General features: G+C 39.4%; 1 non-coding gene across 1 annotated transcript; it reads right to left on the bottom strand.

Annotated features, from left to right (window-relative positions):
- Nucleotides 1-13,729: 13,729 nt before the first annotated feature.
- On the bottom strand, nt 13,730-13,836 carry LOC120264207. The gene has a single exon (XR_005537376.1). It is a non-coding gene; the product is annotated as a small nucleolar RNA R71 (small nucleolar RNA).
- Between the last annotated feature and the right edge of the window lie 1,009 nt (nt 13,837-14,845).

Here is a 14,845-nt window from a genome sequence, read left to right as displayed (position 1 = left end):
GGCTCTGAGTGTGTAAACATGTTCGTAAATTTTTCCGCAGAGCTCGCAGACTTCTATGTCATCTAGAGAAAACACACGCGCGTGGAATTTACGACGCCCTGCGGATTTGCAGACCGCGAGCTCATCTCGCAGAAGGCATGGGTGTGCGGTGCGCCTCGCTGAACGACCATGCGATTGTCACACGCCCGTGGGTAATTTTCGCATGAACGTTTGAATTCCTGTAGGGTTTGGAAAATTTTCCCGAGAGCGCACAGGGGTGTGACTCGCCCCTGTGGGCGACCTTGTGAACCATGTACGGGCGTGGGTAATTTCCACACGCCCGTGCGAAACTCTGTAGAGGAGTTCTCTCCATCCTGAGAAAACACAGAGGTGTTCGGCTGCCCCTGTGAGTTGGGCATGTGAATGTCCACACCCGTGTGGAATATCCGCATGGGGCGTGTATAACACTTGGTATTTTTCTCGGATGTCCGTGAGAAGCCGCAGAGCGCGCGACTTTGGTCGCTGGATCGGACGCAGGCGTGGGTATTTTTCCACACGCCCGCAGGATAGCGTCACGAGTCAAAAGAGTGTTTTTCCTAAGAGCCATGCAGGGCGTGCGTGCGCCTCGCGTGGCTCTTTTGTAATGAAGCGCATGGCGCGGTAATTTCCCAGACGCCCGGTGGATGGATCTGTAATTCCATGAGACGTGATCTTTTTCCTTAAAAATCCTTGTGATCCGCCTCATTCTTCATCTCCAAATCTGAAAAACTACTCGATCATCTTTTGGTCACGCATCGTCGTTTTGGAGGATTTTGCCTCACATATCATACCGATTTTTAAAGTTTTCACATTTATTTCTTCGGTAACCTTTTTATCCTCTTTTCTTTTGCTAACTCTTGTTTTTCACAGATTAAATATCTTTAATTGTGAATTTTCATTTTTAAAATGCATGGTGTAAGTTTAGAAAGCATCTGGACGTGGTTCTAAGTTGAATTTTTGAGAGTTGTTGTGCACCCATGCGGGACTTTCACACCCTGCAGATCCACACTACTGCGGGTAATTTCCACAAGCTCGTGTGGAATTATCAAAGATACTACTTTTTGATCTTCTTTGATGGTTTTCTCTTTTTGTACTGACGTATATGGTACCTCGCGTGAAGAAGAACGCAGTAAAGCATCTCAAAGTCACTCCCCACCCGAAAGCCACTACATTGGATTTCTCAAATCCCGACCATCGGACTCGATTTGGACGGACTCTTCAAAGACTCGGTTTTGGTCGAGTTGTCTCACAGATTTGCAAGGCATCGAGAGATATTCACGAGGGTGACGAGATGGCTAATAAAAATTGATGAGATGCTAGCGGAGGGAAGTCGGAGGAGGCCACCGACGATCGCTGAGCCAGCTTACCGCTTATTGACGCTCGAGGTTTTAGTGTCTTTTGAGTTTCGGTTGATGCATGGGAGATTTGACACTAGGGATGCTATACAGTTTCGGGCTTTTGGACATCCGTTTTCCATGAGTGTCACTAAGTTTTCGATTTGGACGGGCCTGTACGATATCGCTTATACAGGTACATCGGAGTATGGACAACTACTAGTGGATTTTCCATTATCAGTGACTCCACATCATGCGTATAGGATTCTGTGTGGATATGGGGAGTATGAATCGGTATTGTCGAAGGCCACTAGCCTATCCCGGTTAAGCTACAGGTATTTACATGCAGTTATCAGCAGGTCTGTGTCAGGTCGAGCCGATAACACATCTGCTCTGACCAAGCAGGATCTTTTTTTTTTATACTCCATGGCCCGCAATGTACCGATTCACTTGGGGTGCATATTAGTAGATATTCTGAGGTTCCAGGGTTAGTCTGTGAGAGTGGGTTTATTATTTGCTGGCCTCTACATTACCAGGCTCATTTTGGGAATGGGTTTGGGGGATGCTTTACGTGGTGCTGAGAGGATAGTTGCACCTACCCTTCTTGCGTTTGATACGATCAGGATGATGGGGTTGGTACAGAGATGTGGGACAGGGGTCTATATTCTTGCTACAGCTACCCAAGAGACCACCAGGAGCGAAGGAGTTACTGCGGAGGGTTCCCCACAAATTCCCAGACCTCTCGCAGCACAGGGTCCTCGAGCTTATGACCTTATTGGGAGGCTTGAGAGCATTGTGAGGGAGATTCAGACCGAGATGGTGGAGCTCCGCGCTATACAATCAGCTCAGTATATAGATCATATAGCCCGGTTCGACTTTCTACGAGATCTATTGAGATCCAGACCCTCGTTCCTCCCAGCACCCTCATCCCCTACCCCCGCATCGGTAGACCCACCATGTGCATCTTCTTCAGCAGCAGCAACCGCACCTGAGCCCGAGGGTGACACCGACATTTGATGTTTAGTTCTTTTTCTTTTATGCATTTTATTTTAGACTTGTTCACTCAAAAAGTATTCTCCTTCCTGAGTTTATTTTTCATTTTCCATCTCGAGTTGTATTCATTGTCTCATCTTTTTAAATATACTCGAGGATATTTTTGTTTTTATTGAGCTTCACCCGAACCCCTCGTATGCGCGAGATGGTCTTGTCTTCTTGGGAATTGAGACTTAGTCATGGGCACGGCCAAGGTGCTGAGGCACTTGGCCGTGTGAGCTTCACAACCCATCGGAACACTACTCCCATGGAATTAGCTTCATCAAACGCAACACTAGGAGTCAGGGGAGTATTGTTTTGATTTCTTATCCCACATTTGCTTTTGAATGATATATATTTTGAGTGAGCTTGAATGTGTACATTGGGGACAATGTACAACTTAAGTGTGGGGGGGAGTTTCATAGTGCACACATCTTTTCTATTGTTCTTGTAATACCCTGAACCTTTGGATAATTACTGGAAAAATATATTCAGGGTATTACTACAGTTGCAGTAATATTTTTGTACAGAGTAATTTTGGTGAGAAACCCAAGCGGAAAGAACAAGGACTTAAATGTAAAAGTTTTTAAAAAATTTTGGGTTAAAAAATAAATGAAAAGGATGGACATGAAATGTTTATGGAAACCGAGGACTGAAAAGTAAGATGGAAGGGATCTTTTAAAAAATGTTGTGTTATAACCTGGGGACCGTTGGGTAATTTGAAAGGACCTTTTGAGAATACTATTTCATAATTCAGGGATCATTGGTGAGTTTTTCAGGGACTGTTTTGTAAGAAAATATATTTGGAGGGATTGAAAGTGAATTTCGGCTGAAAATGTAATTTAGAGGAAAAATCTAGGGTTTGAGAAATTGTTCATCTTCTTCTCCATCTTTGTGCTACAGTAACCCGAGAAGAAAAATAAAATAAAAATGAAGAAATGAGGAGAAAAATGGGAGATTTGAGGTGGGGGATGGGAGATCGCCGGAGGGAGCTCGCCGGAGGGATGGTTTTAGTTGGTAAGAGCTTTTCTTGGTGTATTTTTGATGAATGAGTGTATGTATGCATGTATATATGTGTATTTGATGGATTTGATGAAGATAATGATGGATTTGAGTAGGAAAAACATGTTTAATGGTTATAGATGATTGTTGCTTCAATTTGTGTTGAAAAATCATTGTATTTGTGATGAATCTAGCTTGAATGAAGGATGAGATTTTTCGGTTTCTACTGCTAGCAATCATCGTAGCACCGAGATTAGGGTTTAGTTTAGTTAATTAAGTTGATGATTATGATGATTAAGATGTTAATGATGATGGTTAGATTGGAATTGGTTGAGTTAGCCAAGTTGATTTGGTTGGATCAAACCAAGTTATAATTGATTTGGTTGAGTTGAATTGAATTGAATTGATTGAGTTGAGTTTGATTTGGTTTAACCAAGTTCATTTAATTGAATTGGAATTGGGTTTTGGATGAGAATTGAATTGGTTGGGTTTGATTGAATTGATCCGGGTCGGGGTTTGATTAAATCCAGTTGAGTGTGGTCGACTTGAATGGTTTTGGTTGAATTGAATTAGTTGAAGTTGATTTGGGTCTGGTTTGGATGTTGGTAAGGGTTTTTGGGCTGGAACCAAGTTGGTTCAATATATTTTTGTATAAGAATTGAGTTGGTTCAAGGCCTGATTGGTTTAATTAAACCTCGGTTCGGTGAAATTGAGTTTGGCTCAGTTGAATTTGAGCTTGGTTCAGTGGAATCGAGGATGGTTCGAGGTTGGTCCGGAATGGTCTAGTCCAAAATTGAGTTGGCTTAAGTGCAATTGGAGACCAATTTGATTATGCAAGGTCAGGTTTGAACCGATTGGAGTGAGTGGGCCAATAGAGAGTTTATTATTATTTTTGTATTTTTCTTTTTGAGTTTAAATATGTTATTTATTTTTTTATTATATTATTCTATTAGGTGTTGTTCAGGTCTTGGGAGGGAGTTCCGTGTCTAGCAAGGAACCCAAGGACACCAGGGTGAGTTGGTGAGTGGCTATTATTTTTAAATAATTGATTAATTATTATTATTTTTGAAATAATTGTTTAATGGCTAGTATTTTGGAAAATAAATGTTTAAAGTATTTTCATTTTATCACTGTTTAATTAGCGTATAAGGTCGAAAATATACTTATATTTATTTTTCCTACGATGTCGCCATGATAACCGTGATTGATACATCGGGCTTTTGTATAATTATACGTATTTGTGAATAGTGAAAATACATGTATATGTGATTTAATTATTCAATTCTTGTATTTATTTTTGATGGGTATATATGCTTTGATTTGGAGTGATTTGCGAAACCATGTGAGCTATATTAAAAGATGTTTTATCGAGCATTGTTAGTAGAATTGGTTTTCATTCTTGGTATAGGAATGGTATCATGGATCTTTACCTGGGTATTATGCATGGTTATACTTTTGGCATTGGCTTTGTGAAAAATAATGTTTATTTCCGTGATGTGAATACTTGTCCTGGAAAAAGGATCCTGTGATATGATTTATATCGATGGTATTATCTTTGTATTTACTTGATGGTTTTTATGGTGACGGGCTAAGGCGCCGACTCATCGCGATAGTGGGTCCCCACAGACGACCTTTAGAGGTGGCGTGGTGGACTCGAGTATTGATTTCTCACGAGGGGCCGGTTCGGTGGGAGCGGAGAGCCCCGGTCGGATATTCATGGTAGCCGGGGTCACCGACCCGGTGAACCGATGGGTCAACGTTAGGGACATGCGTTCATTTGGCGGCTCAACCCAGCCGCCACGGCGAAGGTTTAGAGAGTTTTCTAGACCATGTTATCTTTGGGTGAGCGTTGGGTATTGCGTTATTTTTGAATTTGAAATTTATGTTATTTTTGAATTGTGATGAGGCAAGTTATCTTACAAAATTTCAGTGTTTTCGAGAAAATCAATCGATGTTGATCTATGTTGAATTTATGTTTCAAAAGTTCTTAAAAGATTGTATTTTGCTAAAAATTACGGTATTTTGGAAAAGTTGGAAAAATTATTTGAGAAGTTGGTATTTATATACTATATATATCTGTATTTAAGTATTTGAAATTATTAAGCCGCTCATCGACCAACCGTAGATGTCAGAGTCTGCAGGAGCGAGGACCCTAGATTGCCTCGATCGACTATAGAGCTAGTCGGGCTGAGTCCAGGACTGCAGTGGGTCCCCTTTCTTTATTTCATTGTCATTGGTGTTGTGATCTTGTAGCGGTTGTATCCGCAAATTTGAGTTATCAGTATTCATGATATTTATGTATTTGAACCTCAGTTGGTGTAAAGTTGTAAATTAGTGATTTGTAGAGTCCCGATTTTGTTTTAAAAAGCGGTGTCGGGTTTCAGCTAAAAGGGAATTTTTAAGCGATGGGTGCCACATTTACCTCGAGTAGAAGGGGTGGGTGTGACATCTTTTTGGTATCGAGTGTGAGGTTGAGATATCCCGGTTTGGTAGAGATCACGGGTTGTGATCTGAGCTTAAGTTTAGAAGTCATGTCTAGACTCAGAGGTTTAGTAGTGAGTAGACAGAAAGTTAAGGGCCCAATAGAAGTATTTAGAGTCTCCAATCGGGTTAAAACCTAAGTTGCATGTTGGGATTGAGAACTGATAGTAGGTTTTGACATTTGAGACAAAAAGAGTCGAGTAGTGTACTTTATGTCGGGGATCATGGGTTGAGATATTTGACTGAATTGTTTTTATCCAAAAATGAGTTGACTTTGAAGATGCCAAAGAAGTGTGTTTGGCATGTTGTTTGTCGATGATATATAGTGATTTGCGGTGTGATTATTTACTATTAAGCATATTTGTAGCAGAGAAAGCGGATCTTGGAACCGATGAAATGAAATTCGATGATATCAGATTGATGCATGCTAAGAAATTTCGAGAGACAGAAATTTTTTTAAGGGGAAGGATTGTAATACCCACGAACCTTTGGATAATTCTTTGGAAAAAAATATTGAGGTATTACTACGATTTGCGTTAATATTTTTTGTATGCAGTAATTTTGGTGAGAAACCCAAGCGGAAAGAACAAGGACTTAAATGTAAAAAGTTTTTAAAAAAATTTTGGGTTAAAAAAATAAATGAAAAAGGATGGACATGAAATGTTTATGGAAACCGAGGACCTGAAAAGTAAGATGGAAGGGATCTTTTAAAAAGTGTTGTGTTATAACACTGGGGACCGTTGGGTAATTTGAAAGGACCTTTTGAGAATACTATTTCATAATTCAGGGATCATTGGTGAGTTTTTTTCAGGGAATGTTTTGTAAGAAAATATATTTGGAGGGATTGAAAGTGAATTTCGGCTGAAAATGTAATTTAGAGGAAAAAAATCTAGGGTTTGAGAAATTGTTCATCTTCTTCTCCATCTTTTGTGCTACTGATAACTCGAGAAGAAAAATAAAAATAAAAAAATGAAGAAATGAGGAGAAAAATGGGAGATTTGAGGTGGGGATGGGAGATCGCGGAGGGAGGCTCATGGGAGGATGGTTTTAGTTGGTAAGAGCTTTTCTTGGTGTATTTTTTTGATGAATGAGTGTATGTATGCATGTATATATGTGTATTTGATGGATTTGATGAAGATAATGATGGATTTGAGTAGGAAAAACATGTTTAATGGTTATAGATGATTGTTGCTTCAATTTGTGTTGAAAAAAATCATTGTATTTGTGATGAATCTAGCTTGAATGAAGGATGAGATTTTTCGGTTTTCATCGTAGCAAATTCATCGTAGCATCGAGATTAGGGTTTAGTTTAGTTAATTAAGTTGATGATTATGATGATTAAGATGTTAATGATGATGGTTAGATTGGAATTGGTTGAGTTAGCCAAGTTGATTTTGGTTGGATCAAACCAAGTTATAATTGATTTGGTTGAGTTGAATTGAATTGAATTGATTGAGTTGAGTTTGATTTGGTTTAACCAAGTTCATTTTAATTGAATTGGAATTGGGTTTGGATGAGAATTGAATTGGTTGGGTTTGATTGAATTGATCTGGTCAGGGTTTGATTAAATCAAGTTGAGTGTGGTTGGACTTGAATGGTTTGGTTGAATTGAATTAGTTGAAGTTGATTCGGGTTTGGTTTGGATGTTGGGCTAAGGGTTTTGGGGTTGAACCAAGTTGGTTCAATATATTTTGTATAAGAATTGAGTTGGTTCAAAGTCTGATTGGTTTAATTAAAACCCGGTTCGGTGAAATTGAGTTTGGTTCAGTGAATTTGAGCTTGGTTCGATGGAATTGAGGATGGTTCGAGGTTGGTCCAGGAATGAGTTCAGTCCAAATTGAGTTGGCTTAAGTGCAATTGGAGACCAATTTGATTATGCAAGGTCAGGTTTGAACCGATTGGAGTGAGTGGGCCCAATAGAGAGTTGATTATTATTTTTTTGTATTTTCTTTTGAGTTTAAATATGTTATTTATTTTTTTATTATATTATTCTATTAGGTGTTGTTCGGTCTTGGGAGGGAGTTCCGTGTCTAGCAAGGAACCCAAGGACACAGTGAGTGAGTTGGTAGTGGCTATTATTTTAAATAATTGATTAATTATTATTATTTTTGAAATAATTGTTTAATGGCTAGTATTTTTGGAAATAAATGTTTAAGTATTTCATTTTATCATGTTTAATTACGTATAAAGGTCGAAATATACTTATATTTATTTTCCTACAATGTGCCATGATAACCGTATTGATACATCAGTTTTGTATAATTATACGTATTTGTGAATAGTGAAAATACATGTATATGTGATTTAATTATTCAATTCTTGTATTTATTTTTGATGGGTATATATGCTTTGATTTGGAGTGATTTGCGAAACCATGTGAGCATATTAAAGATGTTTTATCGGCATTGTTAGTAGAATTGGTTTTCATTCTTGGTATAGGAATGGTATCATGGATCTTTACTGGTATTATGCATGGTTATACTTTTGGCATTGGCTTTGTGGAAAATAATGTTTATTTCCGTGATGTGAATACTTGTCCTGGAAAAGGATCCTGTGATATGATTTATATCGATGGTATTATTGCTGTATTTACTTGATGGTTTTGATGGTGACGGGCTAGGCGCCCGACTCTGCAGATGAGTGGGTCCCCACGGGCCGACCTTTAGAGGTGGCGTGGTGGACCCGAGTATTGATTTCTCACGAGGGCCGGTTCGGTGGGAGCGGAGAGCCCTGACTGGATATTCATCGGGTAGCCAGGGGTCACCGACCGGTGAACCGATGGGTCAACGTTAAGGACATGCGTTCCTTGACGTCTCGAACTCTAGCCCGGCCACTGCGAAGGTTTAGAGAGTTTTTCTAGACCATGTTATCTTTCGGGTGAGCGTTGGGTATTGCGTTATTTTTGAATTTGAAATTTATGTTATTTTTTGAATTGTGATGAGGCGAGTATCTTACAAAATTTGTGTTTTTCGAGAAAATCAATTGATGTTGATCTATGTTGAATTTATGTTTCAAAAAGTTCTTAAAAGATTGTATTTTGCTAAAATTACGGTATTTTTGGAAAAGTTGGAAAAATTATTTGAGAAGTTGGTATTTATATACTATATATATACTCGTATTTAAGTATTTGAAATTATTAAGCCACTACCGACCAACTCGAATGTCTTTGTAGGCTGCAGGAGCGGGACCCTAGATTGCACTGATCGACTATAGAGCTAGTCGAGGTTGAGTCCGGGGACTGCAGTGGGTCCCCCTTTCTTTATTTCTTGTCATTGGTGTTGTGATCTTGTAAGCGGTTGTACCCATAAATTTGAGTTATTGTATTCATGATATTTATGTATTTGAACCCGTAGTTGGTGTAAAGTTGTAAATTGTGATTTGTAGGTCTGATTTTGTTTAAAACAGGGTGTCAGTTTCCAGTTAAAAGGGAATTTTAACTGATGGGTGCCACATTTACCTCAGTAGAAGGGGTGGGTGTGACAGTTCTTGATTGATATATGCTCACATAGCCAATGGCGGTTCACCTTAGTTGCAAGGATTGTATTCTTGAGTTTAAGAAAATTTCTAACATTGAATGTTTTTCATACTCTAGTTCTTGCTTGAATTTCTAGGAATTTTTTTGCCCGATTTACACTTAGTGCACTACTCACTTTTTTAAACTCTTTTTGGAAACTCAAGCTCGATGTTAAAGGGACTAGTTTTAGTTGTTTCTTGTGTTAAATTCTAAAAAAAAAACAAAAAAAACAAAAAAAATAGTTTTATTGTTTATTTGTGTTTGTTGTGTGGAAAGAGCTACCACCTATGAAGTATGAAGCTACTCTCATAAGTCGGATACTAGTTATGCCCTAATGAGAGAAAGAGCTATCTCATAGGATGAGTGAAAGCTACCACTCCGGTAGAAAGAGCTACCACCTCGAAAGTGTGAAAGCTACCTTAGTGGCCGCTTTGGAAAGGGCTACCTTAGAGGATGTGTGAAGCTACTACCATCTTTGAAATTGTTGTCACTTTTGTAGATAAATAAGTCTCTTGTACTTAAAACTTTGAGGAGTATACTTTGTGTTGACTTGAGTGAGTTCACACACGTACACGACTTCGGGTTTTGTTTCCTTTTTTATTCAAGTTTTTAGCTAGAGCATTGATTTTTCGTATTTAGTGTTGAAATTTCCCTCACTTGTAGAATGCTCTCTTTCTATATTTTAGTGAACCTAAGGCCAAGCACTTTCAATATTTTCTTCATTGATGCACATAACGTTTTAATTTTTGCTTGAGGACAAGCAAAAGCTTAAGTGTGGGGGAGTTTGATAAGTGCTTGTGCGATATTAATGCGAAGCGTTCATTCCTTATGTTGAGCATTACTTTCCTCATGTTTTTACACTAATATGTGTGTTTTTATGTTACTTTCGTCCATGTAGGGTTGTGAGGCCAAGTATGAAGGAAAGAAGCCAATGTGGATTACAATGCACTGATTTTGGAGGAAATTTGCTAAGGTTCAAACGCGAAGACATAGGTCGATGTGAGATGGTAGAGTGTGTGCCAACCTCCTCGTATTCGAGTTTGGCACATCCATTTGGAGGGGCACAAAGACAGTCACACTCGAGCATTCCGACTTATGCACATAGAACAAGAGCTCCACCAACGTACCTATCATTGAAGAAGCAAGTGATCCACGACGTGAACGTGTACCCGTTTGCATTACTCCGATGAAAGTATGGATTCTAGAAGTTATTCAGGCCGAATACTGTAGTAGAGCAATGTAGAAACATGGTAGCAAGTACTGTAACAACACTGTTCACAGCCGGCCGAGAAAACAGGAGTTTAGAGGATCCGCACGGGCGTGTGGAAATTATCCACGCCCGTGGGGAAATTCTGCACGGGTGCGTGAAGCATCCACTCCCGTGTAGTCGCTCGATTCCAGCCCTATTTAAAGCCGAATCAGCCCCGATTTTAGTATTCTTTTCTCCACCTTTTCCCCAACTTGAGAGAGGGCTTCGGCTAGGGTTTTGAAGGGTATTGGCCAAGGTTTTGGAGAGGTTCTACGGCTCTGGCATCGTCATTCCTTAGGAGAAAGGTTGGTAGGGGACCTTCCATCGAGGCGTATCCTATACCGGACGAAGGAATCTTTGGACGACGAGTAGAGGACTCTCCACAAGACCATCGACACGACCATCGAGGGGGTTTCTTTATGGATTCATTACTTTTACATTCGATTTCTTTGATTGTATTAAGCTCCATGGAGAGCTAAACCCCTAGTGGGTACTTGGATGATTGCGAACCCTAGGATGTATTCGTTTCATTGAACTTCTTTATTATGCTTTCAATAAATTGATGTTTATTGTGAGTTCCAACCTTGAATGCTTGATTGTATGAACATTTTCCCTAGAGTGACACTAGGGTTGAGAGTTCTTGTTGGTAACCTTGTGAGTGAGTGACACACCACTAGCGTTAGACAAAGCTAGGTTGGAGAAGGTTGAGAGGGTGAGTCGAGAGGTACAGGAGCATCCCTTTTCCCCTCCGACGTGATAGATTCTACCTCCGTTCCTCGAGTTCTTTGCGGCCATAATAGAGTGAATGGTCTAAGGGATGAACTTCTGCTGGGGCTTAGTTGCGCATGCAACGGAGTGAAGTGTTGAGGTGATCTTAGTATTTAGGGCTCAATTGTTGTTAGGGACCTTCCACCTGGACCAAAGGGTTAGGTCTATAATTAGAAAGAGATTTATCACTTGGAATTCCTAGAGCTCATTGCAACTCTATGTGAGTGCGAGGTGTTGAGATTGTTCGATTTCTCCTCCGGGACATGTATAGAGTTAGGCATAGTTGACCTTAGATTTGGGACTATGTAATTAAGGATTTCCACGACTCACCACTGCATTAATTAGGAAGCATAATAGAGGGTTCTTGCACTTGAAACAATTATCCTATGCGGAGCATTATCCGAGTACCCCATCTTTATCGATTGCCTTACCCCCTTTCTTTACTTTTGCTCTCTTACTTGTTGCCTTTATTGTTGAGAATTGAATTGTTGTCACACTAATCATCATTGATCTTTCACATAGCTAAGAATTGAATTAAGTATTTTTATTCTCTACTCCCTGTGGATTCGATACCCACTCACCCGGGATTGTTACTTCGACAAACCCGTGCACTTGCGGGATATAAGCAAGGGATCTTGTCACTAATCTCATGGTGTGTCCTCACTCACAAGAATTACCAATGTAGGCTCTTAACCATAGTGTCACTCTAAGGGAATACCAATTCAACAAGCATTCAAGATTGGAACTCAATTAAAGACATCAATTAAAAGAAACAATATCATCCTAGGGTTTACAAGTCCAAGTACTTACTAGGGGTTTAGCTCTCCATGGAGCAAGATACGATCAATAATGAAATTGAAAGTAAAAAGCATGCAATCCATAAGTAAAAACACCCTTGTAGTCCAGTATCAATAGTCTTATGGAGTAGGCTCATTTTTCTCTAATAGTTCCTTCATCAAGGCTAGGACACACTTTACGGAATCGATGCCGACAAAAGCTCCCCAATAACTATCTTCGGGAAGGAATGCGGTGTTCAAGGGCTGTAGAACTACTCCAAAAACCTTGTCAAAGTCTCTCCAAACCCCTAGCCGCTAAGCACCTCCAAAAGTTAGAGAAAAGATCGGAAAAAAAGATCTTTAAAAATGGGCTGAAGTTACGAAGAAAATATCTTTGGAATCGAGTCATCCACACGAGTGTGTGCAAAAAGTAATTGCTACGATAATTTGGTACATTGATCCGATATAGTTACCGCTAAAAGTACTCCGCTAAAAATATTCTCGAATCCACACTTTCATTGAGGCCCTATGAATGTGCACACATCCATGCGGTAGATCGCGTTGCATCTTCAATAAAATCACATTTGATGACAATCTTGCTAGCATTGCACATGTCGGAACACATGAGTGTGACTACCTTTGTGCCCTCCAATTTGGCATATTCACTCGGAGCACAATGGTGGTTGGCACACAATTATATATCTTTGATATAACTTGTGTCTTCACGTTTGTTCACTCCAAGATTTCATCAACAAAGTGCATTCACGATCTACATTGACTTTTTTCTTCCATACTTGTCTCCACAACCGTAGATGCATAAAAGAACATGAATACACATGTATAAGTGATAAAATCTTAAAAAATTAAAGCTCATTGTACCAAAAGAATACTTTATATTACTAATACACAAGAACTTATCAGAAACATTTTATACTTTGATATTTTACCTATTTATCACTTGTTCTATTTTATACTTTTTTATTCATCCATCGTTCTGATTTGTTTTTCTTTCTTTGGTTGTAGCTCCAGATTATGACCTGAGGAAACCCCTCGACATTGGTTGAAGGTGATGTGAAAATCGGATGGCAGAATTTATAGAAGTGGAAAAGAACTTATGCAAGAACAGTCAAATCAAGATGAGATAGAAGGTGAAGGGTGGAATACCATGGTAGAACATCATTAGCAGCAAAGGACACTCTCAAATTATGCAAGACCCATAGTTCTTGGTACGTAGTTTAGTATTGTGCGGCCACCAATTATAGCTTCAAGTTTTGAGCTCAAACCAGGCTTCATCCAGATGTTAAAACAGTCAGCACAATTTAATGGTTTAGCCGATGAAAATCCAAACAATCATATTGAGAACTTCTTAGAAGTGTGTGACATGCTAAAAATTAATGGTGTTACGGATGATGCTAAAAAGTTTAGGGCCTTTCCATTTTCCTTGAAAAGGAGAGCAAAGCAATAGCTGCATTCATTACATAGAGCATCGATCACTACATGGGATGATATGGTAGAAGCTTTTCTTGCCCGATATTTTTCTCCTAAAAAATCTGTGAAGCTTAGGAATGAAATATCCTCTTTTGTGCAGATGGAATTGGAGTCTCTTTTTGAGACATGGGATAGGTTGAAGGAGCTCCTGCAGAAATGTCATCAACATGGGTTCCCAGAGTAGATGATTATTCAAACTTTCTATAGTGATTTAAACCCAAGCACTCTCATACTAATCAAGTCTTCAACCTTATCCTGATGCGTTAGTTGGTACTAGAGCTTCATTTATTATTAGAGTAGACATGGTACCTTGGCGTAAGCAAAACCTTTAAGACATGTATGAGTGCGATTAGATGAATCAAATATAGCAGAGATTTGTGTAATTAGTAGATCAGCAATTTAAGGGCATGATGGATATGATGACCCAAATGATGGCGGCGATGATGAATAACAAGGTACCAAACTTCACACAAACTAATGTTAGTTCTGGTGAGGAGGTATCTCAATATAGGAGAGGTCCTGTAGAGTATGATCAGAGATGATGGTTGATGGGTATGCTCATTAATATTCTAGAATTTCATGGAGGCCTACAACCAGAGGAGTTTCTTGTTTGATTAATGATTGTGGAGGAGATTTTGGATTTCAAAGGTGTGCCAGAAGATAAGCGTGTATGTTTAGTGGCCACTAGGCTTCGGAATAGAGCCACTGCGTGGTGGCAGTAATTGAAGCTAACATAGAACTGGTTGGGAAAGCCAAAGATTTGTACGTGGAAAAAGATGAAGAAGCATCTACATGAGCAATTCCTTCCTTATAACTTTTAGAGGTTGATGTATCAAAGGCTACAGAGTTTGAGGTAAGGTAACAAGTCGGTGGACGATTACACCGTGTAATTTTACCAACTTGTTGCCCAAAATGAGATCCAAGCGATGAAGGATTAGTTGGTGGAGTGTTACAATAGAGGATTGAGGATGCGGGTTCAGGATTCTATTAACATGTTTGATCCTGTTTCTGTATCTGCAGCACATCAGAGGGTTCTATAGGTGGAGAAGTAGTGGCGACATAATCCTAGTATTCCGGGCGTAACTCACAGTGATGGTAGCAGCAGTAGCCATCCTAGTGAGGTGTTATATGTTGAAACATGAGGGCTTACTAAGAACGCTAACACTACACATCAGTATGGCAA

The sequence above is a fragment of the Dioscorea cayenensis genome, chromosome 6 (genome assembly GCF_009730915.1).
Source record: "Dioscorea cayenensis subsp. rotundata cultivar TDr96_F1 chromosome 6, TDr96_F1_v2_PseudoChromosome.rev07_lg8_w22 25.fasta, whole genome shotgun sequence".
Taxonomy (NCBI): domain Eukaryota; kingdom Viridiplantae; phylum Streptophyta; class Magnoliopsida; order Dioscoreales; family Dioscoreaceae; genus Dioscorea; species Dioscorea cayenensis.
The sequence above is the reverse complement of the archived record's forward strand: the minus strand, read 5'-3'. Positions and strand labels throughout refer to the sequence as shown.